At 38.6% G+C, this 13,794-nt stretch overlaps 1 pseudogene; it reads left to right on the top strand.

The window, feature by feature from the left end:
* The first annotated feature begins 1,044 nt into the window (after positions 1–1,044).
* Positions 1,045–12,354, top strand: LOC144308858 (breast cancer metastasis-suppressor 1 homolog; annotated as a pseudogene).
* The last annotated feature ends 1,440 nt before the right edge of the window (positions 12,355–13,794 follow it).

The raw sequence follows: 13,794 nt of genomic DNA, 5'->3' as shown, positions 1-13,794 counted from the left end.
AGAAGCTTTTCAGGCCAGAAGGGAGTTTTATGATATATTCAAAGTGCCAGAAGGAAAATAACCTGCAACCAAGAATACCCAATCCAGCAAGGCTATCATTCAGAGTATAAGGAGAAAAAACTTCCCAAAGAAAAGTTAAAGGGGATTCCTGGGGGGTTCAGCGTTTTAGCACCTGCCTTCAGCCCAGGGCATGATCTTGGAGTCCTGGGATCAGGTCCCATATCAGGACTTGCATGGAGCCTGCTTCTTCTTCTGCCTCTCTATCTCTCATGAATAAATAAATAAAATCTTTTAAAAAAGAAAAAAAAAGTTAAAGGAATTCATCACTAAACTAACCTTACAAGAAATGTTAAATGGGGCTTCTTTGAGTGGAAAGGAAAGGCCATAATCAGGGGTAAGAAAATTAAGAGAGGAAAAAAACCCTCAAAAGAACATACAAACATAATGAATGTAATATATTAAGTACTTATAAAACCAGTACAGAGGTTAAAGCACAAAAGCAGTAAAATCAATCATATCTATAAAAATCAGGCAAAGGAGTCACAAAATAAAAGGTTGTAAAGAATGACATGTGCATGAAACATGGAAGAAGGGAGTATAGATTTAGTGCTTTTAGAATGGGTTCAAATTTAAGTGACCATCAATTTAATATAGAGTGCTATATGCATAGGAAGTTATATATTAACCTAATGATAATAAAAAAGTCTATAATAGATATGCAAGAAATAAAGCCATCCAAACATATCACTAATGTAAGCAATCAAATTAAAAAGGAAGAGCGTAAGAGAAGAAAGGAACAGAGAAGAACTACAAAGAAACTGTAAAAGAAGTAACAAAATTGCAATAAGGACATATCTATCAATAATAACTTTGAATATAAATGGATTAAGTGCTCCATTCAAAACACATAGAGGAACTGAATGAATAAAAAAATACAGCTATGAAACTAGAAATTAATCACAACAAAAAAAGTGGAAAGGACACAAATACATGGAGGTTAAATAACCTGCTACTAAATAATGAGATAACCAGGAAATGAGAGTAATGAAGAAATACATGGAGATGGATGAAAATGACAACACAATGGTCCAAAATCTTTGGGATACACCAAAAGTTGCTCTAAGAGAGAAAATGATAACAGTGAAAGCCTACCTCAAGAAGTAAGAAAAATCTCAGATAACCTAGCCTTACACTTAAAGGAGCTAGACAAAGATCAAACAAAGCCGCTAGAAGGAAGGAAATAATGAAGATAGAGCAGAAATAATGAAATAGCGACTAAAAATACAATAGAACAGATCAAGGAAACCAGGAACTTGTTCTTTGAAAACATCAACAAGGTTTATAAATCTTTATACAGATTCATAAAAAAAAAGACAGAATCTAATAAAATCAGAAATGAAAGAGGAGAAATAACAACGGACACCACAGAAATACAAAGGATTATAAGAGAATATTGTGAAAAAATATGTGACGACAAATTGGAAAACTAGAAGAAATAGATAAATTCCTAGAAACATTTGGCCTTTGAAAACCAAATCAGGAAGAAACAGAAAATGTGAACATAATAAGTATTAGCTGTAAAAGTGAATCACTAATCAAAAAAACTGCCAGCAAACAAAAGTCTAGGACCATATGTCTTCACAGGTGAATTCTACCAAACATTTAAAGAAGAGTTAATACCTATTCACCTCAAACTTTTCCAAAAAATACAAAAGGAAGAAGAGATTCCTAATTCATTATATGAGGCCAATATTGCTGATATTGGAGTTCTGATACCAAAACAAAATAAAGAAATTTCAAAAAAATAAAAGAAAGGAGGGGCACCTGAGTGCCTCAGCCAGTTAAGCATCTGCTTTCAGTTTAGGTCATGATATTGGGGTCCTGGGATCAAGCCCCACATTTGGCTTCCATGCTCAGCAGAGACTCTGCTTCTCCCTCTCCCTCTCCTTCTCCTCCCTGCTCATGCCAGTCTTTCTCTCTCTCAAATAAATAAGCAAAATCTTTTTTAAAAGGAAGGGAATTGAAAGGAAAAGGATAAAAAGGAAAAGAAAACTGCAGGCCAATATCTCTGACAAACGGATGCAAAAATCCTCGAAAAAATATAAGCAAATCAAATCCAAAAATGCATTAGAAAATAGTTCACTACAATCAAGTAAAGTTTATTCCAGGGATGCAAAGGTGGTTTAATACTCTCAGTCAATGTGATACATCACATTACTAAAAGAAAGGATAAAAAACATGTTATCTTTTCAATAGATGCAAAAAAGTGCTTGACAAAGTACGAAATCCATTCATGATAAAAACTCACATCTATCAAGGTTGTGACAATATTGTGTCACAATCCCTACATATACAAAATTCACTCAAAACATGTTTGTCGTTGCCTAAAGAAATGGTAAATTTAAGTGAATGTCTGGAAAAGCTGTTGCATATATCTACCATTTGAAAAAGCAGAACAGTTAGTTCATAACTTATACTAGGATTCTGAAGCAGTGTCGGCACAAACCTGCATTAAGTTGGCCTCCTAAAATTGTCATACCATCTCATGTAATAAAATTATCCATAAGAGAAAGTAGTTGAGTCTGAAAATAATTGGTGAGAAGGCATGAAGCTCTGTTTATATAAATCATCTTTGTATTTAAACAGAAGTTTGTAATAGAAAGGCTTTTTGGTAACCAGAAGGAGCCCAAGACAGAGACAGTGGGTTGAACTCTGTACCAAAGGACAGTGTACTGGAAATAATTTACTCCAATGCCCACAGTGCTACCTGTGATGACCAAAGAGCTGAGGGGATAAGACACTTCTCAGCAAATTCCTGCTTTGGCAAAAGATTCAGAGTCAAGAAAGTAGCTCACTATGTCTTGACTCTTTGGAAGATCCCCTGGAAGTTTCCTCAGTCACATCCCTAGAAAATTAGAGCAAAGTGACATAAGCATATCAGTGACATACATCTGACCCAACATAGGCAATGTGTGCAGACTGATCAATAGAGACCAAAGACCCTGGCAGAACTTCTTTTTAAGAAGTAGAACATGTAGGGGGAAAAGTCAGTCCATGGGGTTTATGGTAAGGTAATGGTGCCCTTCCTTAACACCTTTTCCTGAGGTGCTCCCAATCAAATCATTAAGAGTTTTAATAGTTAAGCTGTTTGTAAACATGGGCTGTTGTGGCTAGATTTAAAAGATGAGATTACCCATACATTTGTTTGGGTCACTAAGTAGAATGCTGACTGGGTTATTTTCTGCTTAAATTCACACCTTGCCACAGCAGCAAAGCCAAGTGGAAAGGAAGAAGCTGAAGAGTTCTCCCCTTTATTCTTGAGTTAATCTCTGTATCACACATATCCTCTGCCAAGTGTTCCAGATGATCTCAGAGGCATCTCTGCATTTAGATCCACACCACTTTCATGAGATATCTTGACATCAAAGTTGTGGAACTCAAAACTGCCAGGGAAGTTGGTCCAAGTATAATTTCTCCTATACAGAAGTCATGTCTATTGACAGAAACCTGGATCTAGACAAGGGAGAAACCTCAAGATGGCAGCCATGACATGCATGAAGCAGAGAAAATAGTTCTTTTTTTTTTTTTTAGAAAAGCAATTTATTCCATTATAAGCACTTACACAGTCATGGAGAGTAACAGGACTGCTGGTGAAACAGGTCACCCAAAATAGAGATGGTACCAAATTAGTGGTCAAGGACTAACTCCTAAAAAAAAAAGCAACTCTTATCCAGGATTAATTTAATTTTAAAAACAAATACAAAGTATCAATTCACTCTTCTCAACTCAACTGCACAGTCTACCTGTGGTATAACAGGTAAAATCATACATCTTTACAACTTGGTGGTCCCAAGTTTTTAAAAAAAACCATTTCACAGAGAGGAAAGAAATATGAAAACAGCTCAAGAAATACACTAACAAGCAAAAATATATGGGGAAAGAGGAACACATAGTTTTGACTTAACTGAAAAAACTGAGAGGGAACTGGCCTACATAGGAAAATGTGCATTCTGGAAAGTCAGGTGTGAAGATTTTAGAATAGAAATTTAAAATGACTTGAATCTCCCCTATTTCCTGAATAAAATAACATCTTGTGGTATTTGTATTTCATGGCTCAGACACCTACCTCACTTGGCTCTATTCCTTCCTCACTTTAGCCTTTACTTAAAGGGGTCTGAAAAACTTGGAGATTTGGCCTAAGAAGAAAAATAACCACACACAATATTCCCCTTTCTGTGGCTAGACCTTTAGACCTTTTTTTTATGATAGTCACACACACACAGAGAGAGAGAGAGAGAGAGAGAGAGGCAGAGACATAGGCAGAGGGAGAAGCAGGCTCCATGCACCGAGAGCCCGACGTGGGATTCGATCCCGGGCCTCCAGGATCGCGCCCTGGGCCAAAGGCAGGCGCCAAACCACTGCGCCACCCAGGGATCCCCCTTTAGACCTTTATTACTAGAAAATTCCTAAATAAAATTTAAATATAAGTCTGTGGCTTTACTGAATAAAGTCCCCCAGTTAATATTTAGAAAACACCCTCTGTTTGGGCTAATAACATTGTTGATGGTATTTATCATAGAGGGATAGCCAAACAAAGTCTGTGTCTCTAAACCAGTGTTAAATCAATCTCAGGGTTGAGAGGGGAATAAAGGGGGAGTCTAAAATCACAAGAAGTGCAGACATATCTAGGACCTTTGTCCTTCTGGATCCACACTTCCTTCAGGTTCTTCATCATTATAATGGATTATTTCGTTTTGGGGGGTTGAGTATTGTAAGTTCTTTACATATTTTGAACACTCACCCTTTATTGTACGTGTCATTTGGATATATCTTCTCCCATTCAGTAGGTGGCCTTTTAGTTTTGTTGTTTCATTCACTCTGCAGAAGCTTTGTATTTTTATGAAGTCCCCAAAGTTTATTGTTGCTTTTATTTCCCTTGCCTCAGGAGACATATCTAGAAAAATATTGCTGTGACCAATGTCAGGAACATTTCTGCCTGTGCTCTCATATAGAATATTTATGGCTTCAGGTTTCACATTTAGGTTTTTAATCCATTTTGAGATACTTATGTGTATGATAAAAGAAAATGGTCCAGTTTCATTCCTTTTTTATTTTATTGAAGTTTGATTTGCCAACATATAGTATAACACCCAGTGTTCATCCCATCAAGTGCCCTCCTCAGTGCCTGTCCTTTGTATGTAGCTATCAAGATTTCTCAACACCACCTCTTGAAAGACTGTCTTTTTCCCATTGTATATTATTTCTCTTTTGCCAAAGATTAATTGACCATATAATTGTGGGTTTATTTCTGGGTTGTATATTCTGTTCTTTAAAAAAATATTTTATTTATTTATTCCTGAGAGACACAGAGAGAAGCAGAGACATAGACAGAGGAAGAAGCAGGCTCCTCACAGGGAGCCCAATGTGGGACTTGATCCTCAGACCAGGATCACGCCCTGAGCCAAAGGCAGAAACTCAACCACTGAGCCACCCAGGCGTCCTTGTATATTCTGTTCCATTGATGTATGTGTCTATTTTTATGCTGGCACCATATGCTTTGATTGTTATAGTTTTGTAATTTAATTTCAAGCCTAGAATTGTGATACCTTCAGCTGTTTTTCATTTTCAAAATTTCTTTGGCATTATGGAGTCTTGTTTGGTTTCAAATAAATTTTAGGATTGTTTATTATAGTTCTGTGGAAAATGCTGGAGGTATTTGATAAGGATTGCATTAATGTGCAGATTGCTTTGGGTAGCATAGACAATTTTTTCTTTTTTTAAGATTTATTTATTTATGCATAAGAGACACAGGGAGAGGCAGAGGGAGAAGCAGACTTCCCACAGGGAGACTGATGCGGGACTCGATCCCGCATCCTGGGATCATGCCCTGACATTTTAACAACATTTGTTCTTCTATAGGCATGGAATATCTTTCCATTTCCTTGTGTCATCTTCAATTTCTTTCTCTAATGTTTTATAGTTTTCAGAATCCAGGCCTTTCACCTCTTTGGTTAGGTTTGTTCATAGATATCTTATTATATTTGGTGCAATAAATGGGATTATTTTCTTAATTTCTCTTTCTGCTACTTCATTATTAGTACAGAAGAGTACAACAGATTTTTCTACATTGATTTGGTATTTTACAAATTTACTGAATTCATTTTCAGTTCTAGTAGTTTTTTTGGTAGAGTCTTTGGGATTTTCTTTCTTTTTTTTTTAAAAAAAAGATCTTATTTATTTATTCATGAGAGACAGAGAGGCAGAGACACGGGCAGAGGGAGAAGCAGGCTTCATGCAGGGAGCCTGATGTGGAACTCGATCCTGGGACTTCAGGATCACGCCCTGGGCTGAAGGCAGGCGCTAAACCAATGAGCCACCCAGGGATCCCCCTGGGATTTTCTATAGATAGTATTATGTAATCTGCAAGTAGTGAAAGTTTTACTACTACCTCACGATTTGGATGCCTTTTACTTTCTTTTTGTTGTCTGACTCCTGTAGCTAGAACTTCCAGTACTATATTGAATAAAAGTGGTAAGAGTGGACACCCTTGTCTTGTTCCTGACCTTAGCTGGAAAGCTCTCAGTATTTTCCCATTGAATATGATGTTCATTGTGGGTTTTTCGTACATGGCCTTTTTTATGTTGAGATATGTTCCCTATTGCTGAGGGCTTTTGTCATGAATGGAGGTTGTACTTTTATCAAATGCTTTTTCTGAATGTATTGAAATGATCATATTTTTTTTTATCCTTTCTCTTACCGATATGATGTATCGCATTGATTGATTTGTGAATATTGAGCCATGCTTGCAGCCCAGGAATAAACCTTACTTGACAATGGTGAATGATTTTTTTTAAATCTATTATTGGACTCAGATTGCTAGTATTTTATTGAGGACTTTTGCATCCAAGCATCAGACATATTGGCCTGTATTTCTCTTTTGTGGTGTCTTTACCTGGTTTTGGTATCAGCATAATACTGGCCTCATAAAATGAATTTGGAAGTTTTCCTTTCTCCTTCATTTTTCAGAACAGTTTGGCATAAATAGGTATTAACTCTTTCTTAAATATTTGGTAAAATTTGTCTATGAAGCAATCTGATCCTGAGCTTTGGTTTGTTGGGAGTTTTTTGATTACTGATTCAATTTCATTGCTGGTAATTTGTATGTTCAAATTTCTATTTCTTTTTGCTTCAGTTGTGGTAATAATTTTCTGGGAATTTATCCATTTCTTCTAGTTCGTCAAATTGTTGGCATGTAATTTTTTCATAATGTTTTCTTACAATCCTTTGTATTTCTGTGTTGGTTGTTATTTATCCTCTTTCAGTTATTTTATTTTATTTTTTCAGTTATTATTTTATTTGGGAATATCTCTCTGTGTATTAAATATTGTAATATTTTTATTTCAATTCTGGGTAGTTAACATATATGGTAAAATTGGTTTCAGGTGTAGAATTTAGTGATTTATCACTTATGTATAACATCCAGTGCTCATTACAAGTGACCTCCTTAATACCCATCACCCATTTAACCTTTCTTCTGCCTACCTCCCTCCACCAACCCTCAGTTTGTCCTCCATAGTTAAGGGTGTCTTATTGTTTGCTTCCCTATTTTTCCCTTTCCTTTTGTTCATTTGTTTTTTCTTCTAAATTTCACATAAGATTGAAATTATATGGTATTTGTCTTTCTCTGAGTCTTATTTTCCTTAGCATAATACGTTCTAGCTCCAACCACTTTGTTGCAAATGGCAAGATTTTATCCTTTTTTATGGTGTAATAATATTCCATTGTATAGATACACTACTTCTTTATCTTTTCATCAGTAAATGGTATTTGGGCTCTTTTCATAATTTGGCTATTGTTGATAGTGCTGCTATAAACATCAGAGTGCATGTACACCTTCAAATCAGAATTATTTTGTATTTGGATAAATACCTAGTAGTGCAATTATTGGGTAGTTCTATTTTTAACTTTTTGAGGCAGCCCCATATTGTTTTCCACAGTGGCTGCACTAGTTTCCATTCCTTCCAAAAGTGTGAGAGGGTTCCCCTTTCTCTACATCCTCACCAAAAACCTTATAATGGTTTCTATTTTTATTTCCCTGATGATAAGTGATATTGAACATCTTTTCAGCCTGTTAGCCATCTGTATGTCTTCTTTGGCAAAATGTCTATTCATGTCTTCTGCCCCTTTAACTGGATTATTTACCTTTGGGGTGTTGAATTTTATAAGTTCTTTATAGATTTTGGATACAAACCCTTTAACAGATATGTCATTTGCAAATATCTTCTCCCATTCTATAGGCGGCCTTTTACTTTTGTTCACTGTTTCCTTTGCTGTGCAAAAGCTATTTATCTTGATGAAGTCCCAATAGTTCATTTTTGTTTTAGTTTCCCTTGCCTCCCAAGATGAGTCAAACAAGAAGTTACTATGGCCAATGTCAGAGAGGTTGCTGCTTGTGTTCTCCTCTAGAATTTTGATGGTTTCCTGTCTCACATTTAGGTCTTTCATCCATTTTGAATTTATTTTTTCTGTATGCTGTAAGAAAGAGGTACCATTTCATTCTTTTGTATGCAGCTGTCTCGTTTTCCTAACATCATTTATTGAAGAGACTTTTTTCCATTGGATATTCTTTCCTGCTTTGTGGAAGATTAGTTGACCAGACAGTTTCAGGTCCATTTCTGGGTTTTCTATTCTTTTTCATTGATCTATGTGTCTGTTTTTATGCTAGTACCATACTGTCTTGATTACTACAGCTTTGTAATATGGCTTGAAATCCAGAATTGTGTTGTCTCCAGCATTGCTTTTCTTTTTCATGAAAAGGCTATTTGGGGTGTTTTGTGGTTCTTTAAAAAAAAAACAGGCTTTTATTTTTTTAAGATTGTATTTATTTATGAGAGAGAGAGAGAGAGAGAGAGAGAGGCAGAGACACAGGCAGAGGGAGAAGCAGGCACCATGCAGGGAACCTGACATGGGACTCAACCCTGGGTCTCCAAGATCAGGCCCTGTACTGAAGGCGGCGCTAAACCTCTGAGCCACCTGGGCTGCCCTGTTTTGTGGTTCTGTACACATTTTAGGATAGTTTGTTTTAGTTCTGTGAAAAATGCTGGTGGCATTTCGATAAAGATTACATTAAATGTGTAGATTACTTTGGGTAGTATAGACATTTTAACAATATTTGTTCTTCTAATCCATGAGCATGGAACATTTTTCCATTTCTTTGTGTCTTCCTCAACTTCTTTCATGAGTGTTCTATAGTTTTCTGAGTACAGATCCTTTGCCTCTTTGGTTAGGTTTATTCCTATGTATCTTATGGATTTTGGTGCAATTGTAAATGGGATCAACTCCACAATATTGTTTGTGTAGAGAAATGCAACTGATTTCTGTACATTGATTTCATATCCTGCCACTTTGCTGAATTCCTGTATGAGTTCTAGCAATTTTGAGGTGGGGTCTTTTGTGTTTTCCACATAGAGTATCATGTCATTTGCAGAGTGAGAGTTTGACTTCTTCTTTGCTGATTTGAGTGCTTGTTACTTATTTGTTTTGTCTGATTGCCAAGGGACTAGTACTATGTTAAATAAAAATGAGTGGACATCCCTGTCTTGTTCCTGACTGTAGAGGAAAAGCTCTCAGTTTTTCTCCATTGAGGTTATTTGCTGTGGGTCTTTCATATATGGTCTTTATGATGTTGAGGTTTGTTCCCTCTATCCCTACTTCATTGAGGGTTTTTACCAAGAATGGATACTTTACTCTGTTGAATGCTTCTTCTGCATCTATTGAGAGGATCATATCATTTTATCCTTTTTAAAATTAATGTATGTATACTGTTAATTGATTTGCAGATATTGAATAACCCTGCAATCCAGGAATAAATCCTACTTAATTGTGGAGAATAATTTGTTTAATGCGCTGTTGGATCCAATTTGCTAGTATCTTTTTGAGAAGTTTTGCATTCATGTTCATTAAGAATATTGGCCTATAATTCTCCATTTTAGTGGGGTCTTTGTCTTGTTTTGAAGTCAAGGTAATACTGGCCTCATGGAATGAGTTTGGAAATTTTCCTCCATTTCTATTTTTTAAAAGATTTTATTTATCCATTCATTTTTCGATGGACACAGAGGCTCCTTCCACCACTTGCTTCAACATGGATAGAACTGGAGGGTATTATGCTGAGTGAAGTAAGTCAATCAGAGAAGGATGAACATTATATGGTTTCATTCATTTGGGGTATATAAAAAATAGTGAAAGGGATTAAAGGGGAAAGGAGAGAAAATGAGTGGGAAATATCAGAGAGGGTGACAGAACATGAGAAACAAAATTATGGGAAATGAACAAGGGGTAGTGGAAGGGGAGGTGGGCAGGGAAATGGGGCGACTGGGTGGCAGTGAGGGGGGGAACTTTGGATGAGCACTGGGTGTTATACTACATGTTGGCAAATCAAACTCCAATAAAAATATATTTAAAAGATTTTATTTATTTATTCATAAGAGACACAAAGAGAGAGGCAGAGACATAGGCAGAGGGAGTAGCAGGCTCCAGGCAGGGAGCCCAATGCGGAAATTGATCCCAGAACTCCAGGATCACGCTCTGAGCCAAAGGCAGACATGCTCAACCGTTGAGCCACCCAGGCATCCCTCCTCCATTTCTATTTTTTAAAATAGATTGAGAAGTGTAGCCATTAACTCTACTTTATATGTCTAGTAGAATTCGCCTGTGAAGCTATTTGACCCTGGACTTTTGTTTATTGGGAGAGTTTTGATTACTGGTTCGATTTCTTTGCTTGTTATGAGTCTGTTCAAATTTTCTATTTCTTCCTCTTTCAGTTTTGGTAGTTTATATGTTTCTAGGAATTTAGCCATTTCTTCCAGATTGTGCAGTTTGTTGGCATATACATTTTTCATAATATTGTCTTATAATTGTTTGTATTTCTGTGGTCTTGGTTGTGATCTCTCCTCTTTCATTCATGATTTTACTCATTTGGGTCCTTTTCTTTTGATAAGTCTGTGACCCAGTATGTGATCTACTCTGGAAGTATATTTCAATACTTGTCTACCTCAAGAAGCAAGAAAAGTCTCAAATACACCTGAAACTTACACTTAAAAGGAGCTAGAAAAGGAATAGCAAATAAAACATAAAACCAGCAAAAGAAGGGAAATAATAAAGATTAGAGCAAAATTAAACAACATAGAAACTAAACTAAAAAAAAAAACACTAGGGATCCCTGGGTGGCGCAGCGGTTTAGCGCCTGCCTTTGGCCCAGGGCGCGATCCTGGAGACCCGGGATCGAATCCCATGTCGGGCTCCCAGTGCATGGAGCCTGCTTCTCCCTCTGCCTGTGTCTCTGCCTCTCTCTCTCTCTCTCTCTCTCTGTGTGTGTGTGTGACTATCATAAATAAATAAAAATTAAAAAAAAACACTAGAACAGATCAATGAAACTAAGCTGGTTCTATGAAAGAATTAATAAAATTCTATTCCTTTTTCAGTTTTAGTAGTTTGTATGTTTCTAGGAAATATATATGTTAAGTCATCTGATCCAGTGTATAATTCAAAGGCATTATTTCCTTGTTGATTTTTTGCTTGATCTGTCCACTGTTGTAAGTGGGGTGTTCAGGGAACGGCTGAGTCAGCTGAGGGTGTGGCTGGAGGAAGTAGGGGCTGAGAGAGCACCTGAATACACAGAGCCTCTGGGGGAGCTGCAGCAGAGCCTCAAGATCTTCATTCAGGTGACAGGGATCTACAAGGGCTTCTGTCTGGACGTGATCCGTAATAAGTACGAATGTGAGCTGCAGGGAGCCAAACAGCACCCGGAGAGCGAGAAGCTGCTGTTCCACCACACGCTGCAGGGGGAGCTGCAAGAGTAGATCCAAAGGCTGGAAGAGGACCGCCAGAGCCTGGACATCAGCTCTGAGTGGTGGGATGACAAACTGCACGTCAGAAGCAGCGCAAAGACCTGGGACTCCCTGCCACCCAGCAAGAGGAAGAAGGCACCTCTCATTTCTGGTCCTTACATCGTGTATATGCTGCAAGAGATCAACATCCTGGAGGACTGGACAGCCATCAAAAAGGCTACGGCAGCTGTGTCCCCTCAGAAGAGAAAAGCAGATGGACCATGACCCTGCTCTTCAGAGCCAAGGGCCCCCTTGGAGCAGCTGGCAGCAAACCCAGGATTTGCGTTTTCCTCCTATGGGAAGGCAGATTGACAAGCCCCTCGGGGTCTGCCCGGCCAGCTTCCCAGTGCTGCTGCATGGCCTTCCCCTCCAGCTATCACTGGTCTGTACTCCTCTGCCCTCCTTGGGGCCTGCACAGCTGTGGCCCAGAGCTGCCTTAACCAGACAAGACTGTCTTCCCTGTCCCCAGTGAGCCCACCCCCCCACCCCACAGAGATCAGCCTTCTCCTCACCCTCCCAAAGATGTGGCTCCTCTTAAGCCAAAGCAACATCCTTCCTGCTGACCTCAGACTAGTCACCGAGCCAGTGAGCTGGGCCCCATGTCCTGAGAACTCTGAGGCAGAAATTATGTTTTGAGGGGCCTGTCTCTCCTGGCCATTGTTGGAGGTGAGAAGGCAGGCTCCCCAGGTCTTCTCAAGGAGGTTCTTGATATCTGCCAGATTTCAGGGACTGGAATTAAAACCTTTCCTGGGACCTTGCAAAAAAAAATAAAAAACAATCCCATGATCCACAGATCATGACCTGAGTCAAAATTAAGAGTCAGATGCTCAACCAACTGAACTACTCCGGTGCCCTGACATTTGGATTTTTGACTCCTAATGGCCCTACAAATGCTAGGAGCTAGTCTGACTGGTAAACCCAACTTCCCAACCCACTCCTGCACTGGGGAAGTAACCAGCACATACCTCCTTTTGCCCAGATTCAGGTGGTTCCTCCCCTTTGACTATTCAGCTGAGGATGAGAGTTCAGGCTCTCTAGGGGCATGATGTTCCCAGAGAGTATGGGAATGGTAGGGGGTTGGGACTGAATGCTATGCAGGGTAGAGGATGTGATATCCAGATAGCAGAATTCTTCCGTTTTCAGGGATATTTATGGCTTCCCTCGCCTACCCCTAGTTAAGAGCTGGGCCTGGGCTGCTGCCCAGACTTGAGACATCAGAGAATTGTGCCCTCGTGTAAGATTGATTGTTCTGAGCTGCGGCTGCCTTCTTTCCCTCCAAATGCCCATTCCCTTCCTGACCTGTTGAAATATTTGTTGGCATTAGCCTAAGGCTCTGACTGGAGCTGACAGAGAAGTCAGTATGTGGGTTAGAGCTCCTGGGACAGTGGTGACCATAGTCACCTACTATTATTATATTATTATCAATGATTTTATTTGTATATTATTAATCGATGTATATATATTTGGCTACTCCCAAGTTAGAGGCATGAAGATTACAATTGTTAGATCTTCTTATTGGATAGACCCCTTAATTATGACATTGTGCCCTTCTTTGTCTCTTGTTACAGTCTTTGGTTTAAAATTTAGTTTCGAAGATGGCGGAAGAGTAGGATCCCCAAATCACCTGTCCCCACCAACTCACCTAGATAACTTTCAAATCATCCTGAAAAACCTGCGAATTCGGTCTGAGATTTAAAGAGAGAACAGCTGGAATGCTATAGTGAGAAGAGTTTGAGCTTCATCAAGGTAGGAAGACGAAAAAAAGTAATAAATAAAAAAGCATCCAAGGGGGAGGCCCCCCCCTCCCGCAAGGAGCCAGGCTAAGGCCTCGCAGCGAGTGCCCCCAGGACAGTAAAGCCCAGGCCCAGAGAAGCAGGAGCTTTACCAGTCTTCCCAGACGGAAAGGTGC

Source organism: Canis aureus, chromosome X (assembly GCF_053574225.1).
Source record: "Canis aureus isolate CA01 chromosome X, VMU_Caureus_v.1.0, whole genome shotgun sequence".
In the NCBI taxonomy this organism is placed as follows: domain Eukaryota; kingdom Metazoa; phylum Chordata; class Mammalia; order Carnivora; family Canidae; genus Canis; species Canis aureus.
Note: the sequence above shows the minus strand (reverse complement) of the source record. Positions and strands in the feature narration are given on the sequence as shown.